The sequence below is a fragment of the Camelus bactrianus genome, chromosome 19 (genome assembly GCF_048773025.1).
Source record: "Camelus bactrianus isolate YW-2024 breed Bactrian camel chromosome 19, ASM4877302v1, whole genome shotgun sequence".
Classification (NCBI taxonomy): domain Eukaryota; kingdom Metazoa; phylum Chordata; class Mammalia; order Artiodactyla; family Camelidae; genus Camelus; species Camelus bactrianus.
Genome location: NC_133557.1, coordinates 2450835 through 2462900, shown reverse-complemented (window position 1 = coordinate 2462900; position 12066 = coordinate 2450835). Strand labels below are relative to the sequence as shown.

General features: G+C 44.0%; 1 long non-coding RNA gene across 2 annotated transcripts in view; it reads left to right on the top strand.

Annotated features, from left to right (window-relative positions):
* Positions 1–12066, top strand: part of LOC123615338 (uncharacterized) — a 124300-nt gene that overhangs the window by 54028 nt on the left and 58206 nt on the right. The window contains exons 5-7 of one of the 2 annotated variants that reach the window (XR_006722906.2): positions 162–230; positions 2475–2688; positions 3421–5085. This is a non-coding gene — a long non-coding RNA (uncharacterized LOC123615338). Of the gene's footprint in view, positions 1–161; positions 231–2474; positions 2689–3420; positions 5086–12066 lie in introns of those variants that run through there. The other variant, XR_012500531.1, reaches the window with a different exon arrangement.

Genomic DNA, 12066 nt, shown 5'->3' with positions numbered 1-12066 from the left:
GGGCATATCATATAGTCAAAGCAATGTGGCAGCTTGAGTTGACAAAGAATTATCTTGTTCGTTCCTTCATTTATTCACCAAGCATCTTCTAGGCTAGCTGATTGATTGGTTAATTGATTGGGTTTGGAGTAGATTTTATTTTCTGCATTTCTTCCCCCCAGATCCATTGTGTTACGGAGGAAGTGGCCACAATCCAGATGCAGTTGAAAGTAAATCCTCAAGCTTTGCAGGTGAGCTGGAAATCGAGAAGCAGCTCCGGTTCCACAGGGACCTAAGCTATAATGATGGTAACAATGAAAATGATACTGGCTTCTCTGGGCTCTTCAGTATTCCGTGGTCTTGAGTATGGCCATGTTTCCTTTCCTCCACCTCTTCCCTCGTTCAAATTGTGTCCCATCACTCTCACTCATTTTCTTTACTCATTCATCCATTGATGGACACTTAGGTTGTTTCCCTATCTTGGCTATGTTAAATAATGCTGCACTGAACATAGGAGTGCTTATATCTTTTTAAATTATTGTTTTTTTTTTTTTTTTAAATCTGGATAAATACCCAGGAGTGAAATTTCTGGATCATTTGGTAGTTCTATTTTTAATTTTTTGAGGAATCTCCATACAGTTTTCCATGGCATCTGTACCAGTTTACATTCAGTGCATGAGGGTTTCCTTTTCTCCACATCCTCGCCAACACTTGCTATTTGTTGTCTTTTGAGTAATAGCCATCCTAACAGGTGTAAGGTGGACATCTCATTGTGGTTTTGATTTGCATTTCCTTAATGATTAGTGACATTGAGCATCTTGTCATATGGCTGTTGGCCATCTGTATGTCTTCTTTGGAAAAATATCTATTCAGATCCTCTTAAACTAGCATTTATTGAGTGATAAACATGTGTCACACACTATTCTAAGCATTTGCATCAACTCATTTAATCTTCTTAACAACCTAGTAATCTGGCACTGTTAGAAGCTAACTTGCTTGAGTTTACAGAGTCAGTAAATGGTGGAGTCAGAAATTGAATTAGGAGGTCTGACTCTAGGATCTTTTGACTTTACCACTAGGTAGGTGACTAGGCTGTTTTCCTGCTCTCATGGAATTTATGTTCTAGTAGGTAAGACAGCCAATAAACACAAATAAATATAAATATAAATATATATATATAAATATTTTATATTAAATAGGAAATATTATTCCAGACAGTGAAAAAAGAATATTGCAGAATAATGAGATTGATTAACTGGGAGTGTGGCTACTCTGGATAAATGGCCAGGCATGGCCACTCAAAAAAGATGCAAATGATGGTGAGAAGCTGGGCGCATGAAGATCTGGAAGGAGAGTGTTTCAGGCAGAAGGAATAACTGAAACAAGTTCCTAAGGTAGATTTAGTAAAACTGTTGATGCCCTGTCCGGATCCCTTCTCTGAGCCAAGGCACCCATTCCCTAGCTGCTGCCAGTGTTGGCTGCTCTCTGTTCATAACTGCAATTGTCCTCAGCTGGAAGAGAATGCCTGTGGCTATGTCCTCTCTTGGGGGTGGACCACAGCCAGTGGCTGGTGGGCAGAGCGGTACAAGATGCTGGTCCCTTGCTTTAAGGTGGGCCCTGGGATCACCTGGCTGAGCCTAGTTTCCAGTGGAGACCACATCTTTTCTTGGCTTCTTCACATTCCTCTTCTGCTTCCCTCACTCTCTTTCAGTTTTACCCTGAGAGCCTTCCCTCAATAAACCACATGCACAAGAATCCCCATCAGACTCTGCTACTAGGAACCCGCATCCAAGACCATGGGAGAGAGCCCTGTGCTGTGGAAGGACAGCAAGGGAAGCCAGTGTGGCTGAAGCACAGGGAGCAAGGGAGGCAGTGTTAGGGGACGAGAGTACATATCGGGGAGGTGACAGCTGAAGGGAAAGGAGGCAGGCCAGGTGGAGAGCTTAGGTTTCATTCATAGGATGATGGGAAGACTTTGGAAAGTAAGTGAGGTATTCAAATGCCCTCTCCAGTTGTGGTATAGAGGGTGAACAATGCCGGTGGATGAGGCAGAGACCATCAATTGTAATATTCCAGCTAAGAAATGATAGTGCTTTGAACTGAAAAAGGGAAGTGATAAAGGAGGTAAGCAGAAGCTGGATTTAGGAGCTGTTCTAGAAGCAGAGTTAGGACTTCCTATTTGATTGGATCTGGCAGAGTTAAGAAATCTAGCTTAATCTATTTAGTCTTCAGAGAAATGGCTAGGTTTGCTGGGAACAGGACTTGCTTTCTCCTTAAGCCCTGGAAGTTTCTTGAACAGGCTGTCTTCTCTTCATTCCAGCTCCCTCACTGGTGCACGAACCTGAAAGCTAACATAGTTTTGAATTAATGTGATTGAAAATGGTAGTTAGAGGAAGCAGTGGAATCTTTCAGTTCTGCGTTTCCCCGGGAAGGCTTCCCTCTATTTGTTGGTACCTGAGGGTGCTGGCTCCTTACTCTTTCTGTTTCTTTAACAGCTATGGTGTGGCTTGGATTGGATACTCCTTTTAAGCTGAGAGAAGCCAGCCCCATAGTTCCCTGCTTTCCTCTGGGCAGGCTACTTTGTGCATGGCTTCCTGCCGCAGCAACAGCCTGATTAAGCAAAGGCCAAGGAGTCGCACAGCCCCAGCGAGGGCAGAAGGCTGTTCCCTCCTTGCTCTGGATAACAAGCGGATGTGAGTGGGAAAGAAAGTAAGTGCAGAGTGACTGTGTGAGAATGATTACCTTCTCCTGCGGAGGGCCTCCTGGAATATGGAATAGATTAGGACACTCGGAAGCTACGAACACCGCAGATCACTCCGGGAGGGGCAGTGAGCATCCCCAGGGCCCGGGCCTCCCTGATTTCAGGGTGAGGCCTGGAATTAGCGGGAGGCCCTGGATGGAAAATGTGGGCTCCTGGTGCAGGAAGGGAGCTTTCCTTCATTCTCCTTTGTTCACAAGAGAGATTTTTTTTTTCCTTCTAGTGGGAGGTAGGACACATGTATAGCCAAAAATTTATTCACTCTGCTTAACTTTGCTAAATCAGGGAGGAAAATGTTAGCATCAGTGTCTTCCGGGAGAGTATCACTCCCAGAACTCCCTGGAGACTGGGGATGCAGTGACTGGAAGAGCAGATCCACTAAAAAGGAAAGTGAATCTTGCTCGCGGAGAGATGCTTAACAGACCCACAAATAATTGGAGGGACGGGTCCATACGGGCCTTTTAATTGATGGAAGTAAAGCATTTACAGTGTGAACAATAAGTGGAAAAGAGGTCACCGCTTTTCTTGATCCACTGTGCCCAAGCCAGACGCCCCCATCGCTTCCTGCTTCACGCAGTGCCGTTGTGCCTTGACTCGCAGCCAAAATAAGTACTTAATTTTCTATCTCTATGGGTACAAGCAGTATTTATCTAATTTTTGGTTATGCCTCTATGTGTTATCAGTGTTGTGCACAGTGTAAACTTTAAGAGGACCACGAGGCAACATTTGGTGCCAAATACAGAAGTCGGCGCAACGTGGCTCCTTTGGGTCAGGCTCTCGCCTCTTATCTCATGCTCCTCCCCCACGTTCTTCCCCCAACCAGGTAAAAATCATCTTTTACTTCTACCTATAGGCCTGTGGAGCCTCAGTCTGACACCAGTTTCTACCCCCAGCAAGAATCACAGAAGAAGCTTCCTGAAAGCTATGTAAGATGGTTCCTGGTGACACGTCGGTTCTGCTTTAGTCATGTGGAGCTGGTGGAGCCACGTGCCATTCTTAGCGGGATGTCAGGCAGGTGGCTGGCGGTGTTCACCAGGTGTTAGAGAGGTCATGTGGAACTTAGGAGTGAGTCGGATGTAGGATATAACTCTGGGAAACACACAGTGAGGATGAGAGCCAGTGAGGTTCATCATGGGATAAAGATGGACAGTGCAGTGAGCAGAGAACAGCCTGAGGCTGGCATTCTGGGGAATAACCTCCATTAAGTGATGGACAAAGAATATGGGGAAAAAAAAACACTGATGGATACTTCAAATGAGCAGTAGGCCACATCGGAGGGAAACCAACATCACAGAAACCAAGGAGGAGAAGGGTTCATCTTGAGAGGCTTGAGAGGCATAAAAACAGGAAGGGCGGCAAACCAAGGCCTTTGATTTTGTTTGATCTTCGGGAAGACAGTTTTGAGGACAGGGGAGAGGGAGAGCCAAGATGTGTGAGAATGAGGAACAGGCCTCCCATTTGTTTGGTTCCTTCTCAATTTTGTGCTGGACAGTATTCAGACATTATCTTGTTTATTGAGGGATAAAGAGAGAAGAGGGAACAGAAGAGTAGGAGGGAGACTGGAAAAGAAAGCAAAGCTAGAGATGGAGAGTTATTGGTGTTTGCATGTTTATTTCCTTTTGGATGAGATTTGAGCACATGTTGAGGAACCAGACAAGCAGCCAGCAGAGAGGAAAGACAGAGCCCATAGTCATGCTAGGAGGCAGGTATAAGGGGTTAACTGGTCCATGTGGCAGGGAAAGTTTCTTCCAAGATGGGCGGGAAGGAAGAAAGTTTGGGTGGCGATCCAAAGAAAACTTAAGGAGTTTGGGAGGAAACTTGTGGGAGTTCTCATCAGATGTTCTCAATTTTCCCAGGGAAGTAGGTGGAGAGGTCATCCCTGAGAGTAAAGGGCTGGGGAGGCAACTGACCTGGACGAGAGCGAAGGTGGTGAGGAGGGCGGCAGTGGGGAATGTCGTGACAGGGAGGACACTGTGGGTGATATAAAGGCTTGCAGCCAGGCACCGAGTCCAGCTACCAATGTTCCCCATTCTCCATTGACTCTGTCCCAGCCCCCTTTGGCTCTGATGCTGACAAGGGCCAGGAGAGACTTAATGTGCTCTGAGATTTATTGAAAGGAGGGGAAATAGTAAAAAGGAAAAATTAGGAATTGTTCAAATAGCGTTGGAAGACTTTACAGAAGAGGCAAGAGTTTAGAAGAGCCTGATCTAAGAACACAGAGTAAGTTCGAGGGATAAGGGTCAGATGGGTCTCTCTGGAAACATGCCCCTCAGTTTTTGGTGGGAGGGAGGGAAGTGATTATTAGTCAGTAGATTGCCTGGGTTTCTCTTTTTGCTTCATTGCACCACTGCCGGAAGTTGATTTGTAATGCAATTCAGCCCCTGTTACCACATCTCACTTCAGATAAACAATGGATCAGGGCTTTTTCAGGTTACATGTGTTTTTCAACCATGAGCATTATGCCTGATAGAATATTTTCAGAGCAATAAGTACATGTTTAATGCTGTCTCCAAGCCAAGGAGGGAAGTTTTATTTGAAGTTTTACTTTTCAATACACTCTTCACCGTGACCTTGACCTTCAGTTTGTAGAGACTTCCTTATTTTTTTTTTTCCAGCTTTGGTGGAGAATGTCCCAATCTGGAAATCCAATGGACATACTTCCTCTAATTACACACCCATGACAGTGATCTCCATGGATATTTGAGTGTGGGCCTGTGCCTCTCAGTTTATCAGTTTGAATCTACTGCAGAGAAGGCTCAAGGTAGAATATTTGAAGATAGCTAGTGATGTTTAGTTTGCTGATAACTGATCTGAAACTATAAGCACTGGCTCTATACTTTGCAGGTTGCAGTGAAAAGTGAAAGGGTGGGGTTCTTGTCCGAAAATTATGAACAATTTCAAGATGGCAGCAACAGAGCATTAAATCAAGTGTGAGATCCTCTAGGCATGGCTCCCTGTGCAGCTGTATGTGGCACGTGCTCACGAAATTGGTCCTGGGAACTATCCAAGGGCATTAATTCAAGTTGCAGAAACCTCACCAGCTTTCCCCATTTTTCACCTTGCGCAGTTGAGCTTTAGTTTTAGATACTTGATCTAAACGCTGAGCCAGGTTCTCCTTTAGCTCTCCTTGTTAAAAAAAAAAAAAAAAAAAGGATTAGCCCAATGCACCACTGTTAAGATGCTACCCTCTGGCTACTCTGGGAGACTGGATGGGGAGCCGGGAATGGAATGGTGTGATGGACAGAGGTGGGCCTGGGTCTACCTGGGGGCCATGTCCCTGTATGGATCATGTGTTGGCTCCTCAGTAATTTTCAACTCTTACCCCAAAGTGCCTTCTTACAGAACATGCCTGTAAGAGCAGGTATCATCTTCTTGGTTCTTTGAAAACAAAAGATTGGCAGCCAAAGGAGGCTACTCAAGTTAGGACAGTCTTAGGGGGAGGGAGGGAGGGAAGACCCCACTTTTCCATTAGGCACAAGCTTCCAACTCAAAGTACCTGTCCCACCTTTGATGATATTCACAGTAGAAACCCCTCTCCCTTCTCTGCTTTCTGATGGATGGTATTCTAAGCCCTGACTATAAAGTTTTGACTTCAGTGGTTAACAGTTTGATAAATCTCATCTGACTTAAAACTTAAAAAAAGTTTGGCATGGGGAAAGAGTTCTCCATCCTTGAGGGGGTTTTTGTAACTGCCCTGGGCAATGTATTAAGATGTCCCATCAGAGTGACAATGAAGTGGCAGGGATTTGAGGTTCAAGGAAGACCATGGGTTAGAAACCCTGAAGCCTGCTAAAAATTAGATGCAAACAAGTCTGCAAGTTCAGAATAAGGAGGTCAGAAGTTGAAGAGGGGAAGGCTTGGCGGGGAGGGGTAGCCCAGTCCCTGGAGGGCATAACAGAAGGGTGCTGGAAGGTTCAGGGAAACAGCATCTGGGGGAGTGGTGGGAACTGGGAAACTGGGGCAAGTAGGAGGGTGGAGCCAGGAACCAGCTCTATACAGGTTTTGGTTGCCAAGGCAACTTGCTCAACATTTCCTCCTGTTTCCTCTAAGGTATGTGGAGTCTTGTTGCCAAGCAGAGGTGGTGACTGTTGGCTGAATTGGGCGTGGTAGGAAGCAGAGCAAGAGGAGGCTCCATAGAAAAGAGTGAGAAAACATATGGAGTGTAGAACCCAACATCTCTGCAGTCCTTGGCATTCAGTTGCTCCAAAGAGGAAATCTATGCATTTTCTATTTTTGGTCTGATAAATAAGCTCGCCAAGAGCACAGACCATTTATCCTATTCTTGTCCTTCTGTTCTAGAATGGATGGCACCATGATCGGGCCCTCATTCTCCACCCCTTGTTTCATTATTGAGGCGAAGTTTGGCTACAGTCAAAGACACACATTTGAAGGCTGTAGTTTGATGGATTTCTGTGAATGATGAAGGTGTTTTTATGAACATCTAGAGAATGATGAATTTCTATACCTGTGTAACTACCACCCGGATCAAGATAGAGAACATTTCTGTTCCTCCATAGAGTTCACGTGGATCCTGTTCCTAGTCAATACCTACCCCTCTTAAACCACCCGACCTGTTCAGGTCTTGAACCTCTTCTCCATTTAAACTCACACTCTGGGTAATCTCATTCGGTCTCATGGCTTTAAATACAATCTATATTCTTATGGTGCTCAAGTTTATATCTCCAGCCCAGGTATCTCACTTAAACTCCAAATGTATATATTCAGATATCTTTAAACATCCCTACGTGGATATTTAATAGGCTTCTCAAACTTTATAGGACAGAAACTAATCTTGTGATTTCACCCTCACCATCTGTTCTAACCCTGGTCTCCCTCTTCTCAGTTGTGGCAACTCCATCTTTCCAGGTGCTCAAGTGAAAAAATTTGAAGTAATCATCAACTCCTCCCTTTTTCTCCTCCCTCACATCCAATCCACCAGGAAAATCTCATGGAAGCTACTTTCAAATTATATCTGGAATCCAGTCATTCCTCACCACATCCATCGCCATCTCCCAGACTTGATATACCTACCACGGTCTTTTGTCTCTTTAGAGTCTTTTATTCACAAAGAAGCCAGAATGATTCTTTTTAAAAAAGAAGCCAAATCAGGTTACTTCTGTGCTCAGAACCCTCTGATGGTATCTCATCTTCTTCATCATTAAAGTCAAATCCCTTCCTATGACTAATAAGGCCCTGCCTGACCATGCATCCTGCCTGTCTCCTCTGTACCTTCCCTTCCTCGTCTTCCCCCTTTGCTCACTCTGCTCCAGCCACACAGGTTTCCCTGCTGTTCTGTGGACAAGCCAAGTATATTTCCATCTCATGAGCTTGGCCTTTGTTTGCTTTCTCTGGAGTGGAATTCCCCCAGATACCTGCACAGACAGCTTACTTCTGTCCCTCCTCCAGGTGTTTATCAAATATTTTACTATAGAGGATTCCCCTAAAGCATCTTCTTTAAAGCAGTAACTCCTCCTCTCCCCATGCCATGTGGGAGGATGGAGGATGTACCAGATGTTGACTTGTTTGTTTGCTTATATCCTGTCTCTTACAGAGTTCCTTAGGAAGAGTTCTCCCTTTGTTGTGAAAACAAGCAGTTTAAAGAAACATACTTTTCTCTTGGATTCAGTTATAATCTCAAGGAGATCACATTTATTTTTATCTTCTACTATCCTCAGCCCAGTGATATGAATGCTGTATTTGTGAGCTTGATTGAATCATATAAAAAACTAATAGCTTAATCAAAAGAGCTGTGAAAGCTTTGTGATGTCACTAAAGGGACTGTGATTTTTACGTTACACATCATGTAATCTTGAGCAAGCAGGTTGCTGACCCTTTCTGAGTCTCAGTTTCCATATCTGTAAAGTGAGGGTCATAATTCTTTTCTACGTGCCTCAAAGGTAAATTCAGCATGAATCAAACATTTAGGCAGACTTCTTGGCATTTGGGGTTACAGGTATCTTTTTAGAGAGCATTGATTTAGATGTTACCTAGGAGCATATATAAATTGTAAGATGCCTCATGATGTGTGATATTAAAGTATTAAGGTGTTGAGTAATTATAATCCTGGACACTTCCATCTGAGGACGTCTCTATTTACACATGGGTGTCTCCTCAGTCATTCCAGTGGTGTATGTCTGAGTGCAATGTGGTTATTACATGAAATCTCTACTCTTCTGGAACCTTCTGTTACATGCCTCTGGTCTTTACAAAGTGATCATTAACTTCCAGGTGGCCTCCCATTCTGACTCCGGCAATGGGCCAATTTCTTGATTCTATCTCACAATGTGACTTCCAAAGTAAATGTCTATTAAGCCTTTGTATAAACATTCCAGGCCTGTAGCAAAATCAACTGAACATAAATCACACACCGAAAAGGGTTTAGGAAAATGTGTAAGTTTGAAAAATGAAACAGTACAGGGCAGTTTCATTGTGGATCTCTGGCCTCAGTTACCTCAACTAAGACTTTCTCTGGTCTACATCACAGTTCATCCTCTGAGGTGGTGGTTTTCAGTTACTCCAATGGGCTTTGCCCAAATATAGAGAAAACAAGCCCTCTGTGTGTAAAGACATCAAGATGCCTACTTGGAAATGGGCTTAACCGACCTTCTAAGTAAAAACCAGAATCTGCCATGTCCTCGTCACTGACTGTATCTTGTCCACATTTAGAGGGTTTGGCTGGAAATCAGAGTGATTGTGATAAGTTTTAATTGTTTTGCTTCAGTATTCCTTCTTTATTTAGAAATGGGTGGTGGATGAAAGTTTTTGCTTTTATAAATTGATTTTGGATTTTTTTTCCTTTGGAAAGAAGGATAATAAGATGAAATGAAAGCCCTTCCCTGAGGAATGAAGTGGAGTCAGAAGAGGGTATTTGACCAAAGTTAAGAAACTCGGTTTGAGGCTTGCCTTTGGGGGGCTCAGGTGTGCATTGTATCTTGTAAGAATAAACTTGGCAGCTTGACAATAGTTGCCCCAAACTTTACTTTTCCCAAAAAATATGACCCAGAAAGCATCTTTGTGGAGTGGCTCCTGTGCAGGGGAATCAACCCATTTGAAGATAGTCATTTTCAAATAGATTTTCACGTTTTCAGAGTAGAGCACTTTAGGTCAGAGAAAGTTTTCTTTTCCAAACACCTAGCAGGCACTAAAGCAATATCATGGCCTCCTTTTATGTCTCCTATTTTACCAATTAAAATATGTTGTCATCCTCACTCTCTTTTTTTCCCTGTTGAAAACCAGTGTAGAAGAAAAGATTTACCAAAGGGGATTTTGATGCTATGTAGGGATGTCATAAAGTCTGATAAGCATTGGATTGAGTTACCAAGAAAGATCACATGGTATGCTCCTCCAGAAGATAATTCAGGAGATGTTGTCCTTGGTTGAGCACATTTGACTTTGGGTTCTGTCTGGAGTGTCAAAGCACACAAAGACTTGCACTGTGTCCCTGTGGTCACTGATGTCACTGCCTGGCTCCTATTCCTTTGGCCACGTGAGGAAGGTCACTTGCAGATGCCGCTAGTATATGCCAATAGTTTCCTGCATCTCTTAAGACCAAACCCACCCGGTCCTGTGAGACTGCTTCTTCTATGCGTGGGACAAGCTGGTAGTCTTCACTGCAGGGCCACAGCCCCAGGATTGCCCTTGACAATGAGGGATGGAGTTGGTGGATAAACTCCCCAGCTTCATTCCTGCCATGTAAGCTCCTTGCACCCAAACATTTGTCTCGATCTGTTTCTAAGGGAACCCAAACTAAGGCAATGTCTGACCTCCTCACCTAGGGATTGCTTAGGCCAGGCGTGGAATCTGAGGAGCCTTTATGATATCAGTTCTTATATTCAAATGATAAAATAATAATAATTTCTTTAGCACTCACTGTGTACCAGGCATAGTTCCAAATGTCTGTCTGTCGTCTGCCTATCTATCTATCTATCTATCTATCTATCTATCTATCTATCTATCTATCTATCTATCTAACTATATTTAATTCTATGGATTGTGTATGATGACTATCCACATTTTGCAAATAGGAAAGTAGAGGCATAGTTATTTGCTCAATAAATATCACAAAGCCAGTAAGTTTTCAGGCAGGATTCAAACTCAGACATCTTCAGCCAGCATTCCTAACTCCCAAGACATCCTACCTCATCTTTTGAGAATCAAAATAATGGACATGAAGGTTACTAAAAAAAAATGCTCTATACAAATGAGAGGGATGGCTATAACTAAAATCTTCTCAACCTTCCCCTTTTACTGCTCTTGTGTGTTGAGAGGATTTCAGCAAAAGTCGAGGCTGGCTCCAAGTCCACTCCACTCTCTGAATGCTGCTTACAGAAGGGTCGAACTCAGTCTAAAAGGATATTAGATTCCATTTTCTAATTATTGTTTGTTTTTTGGAGTCACTGTAAAGACATCCATTGTCAAGATTAGGGAGGTTCCATTACAGTGAATCGCAAGAGGCACCGGGAAGCTGCTCACTGAGGTGTCTTAGAATTATGTCACCACCAAAGGATAATCTTGCTGCAGGCAAGATTGCTTTGGGCGTGTGTTCCAGTGTAGGTGCCAAAAATGCTAAGATTTGCAGAAAGGAGGGGAGAAAGGAGAGCTACTTCCTCTGTAGGCTTTGCTGCTTGGGAGGGAGACAGAAAAACAGCAGGAAATGCTCATTTCTTCTCCTGGGATCTTTCAGGGACCTCCCACCTGAACAGGACTGTTGAACTTTGCTTGGGTCAAGGAAGACTTGCTGGAGGATGAGCAGAGACAGTCCTTCCCTGCTCTGGAGCAGCTGGGGGAGCAGCCTAGTGGGAAAAGGTGTAGAAAAGGTGTGGGGACAGGTGTGGCTCCAGCCTTATGGCTAAAAATGACCCTCATGGGCAGCTCTGGCCAGGCAGTTGGAAGTCAGAACCCTGAGCAAAGCAGAAGCCAAGAGGCATTCTGCTTTTTCTTGGCTATCGCCAACAAGGCTGTTTTTAGAGGGGCATAAAGTTGGTCGTGATTTCACAGGCAAATTCCCACTCTACACAGGCCTGGGAAAAGCTGTCTAGATGTTGCAAAGGCACCAAGGTAGGGAAGAGAAATTCAGGATCTTAAACCTTTCCATGGCCTTCCAAGTATGAGTGGTGGGTACAGTTGACAGTGGAGTTGACCTCGGTTCACTTGGTGCTTTAGTGAACTGTCTCAGGACTTGGCACACAGCCACCCTGCCAAGGCAGATGGGGGGAATAAACACCATTAGCACATTGATAAGTGTTTGTTTTCCTTCAGCATTAGGGCTAAGAAAAATAAAGTGGGGAGGGTACCAGACTCTGAATTAAGCCTTTGAAAGTCTTCCCTTT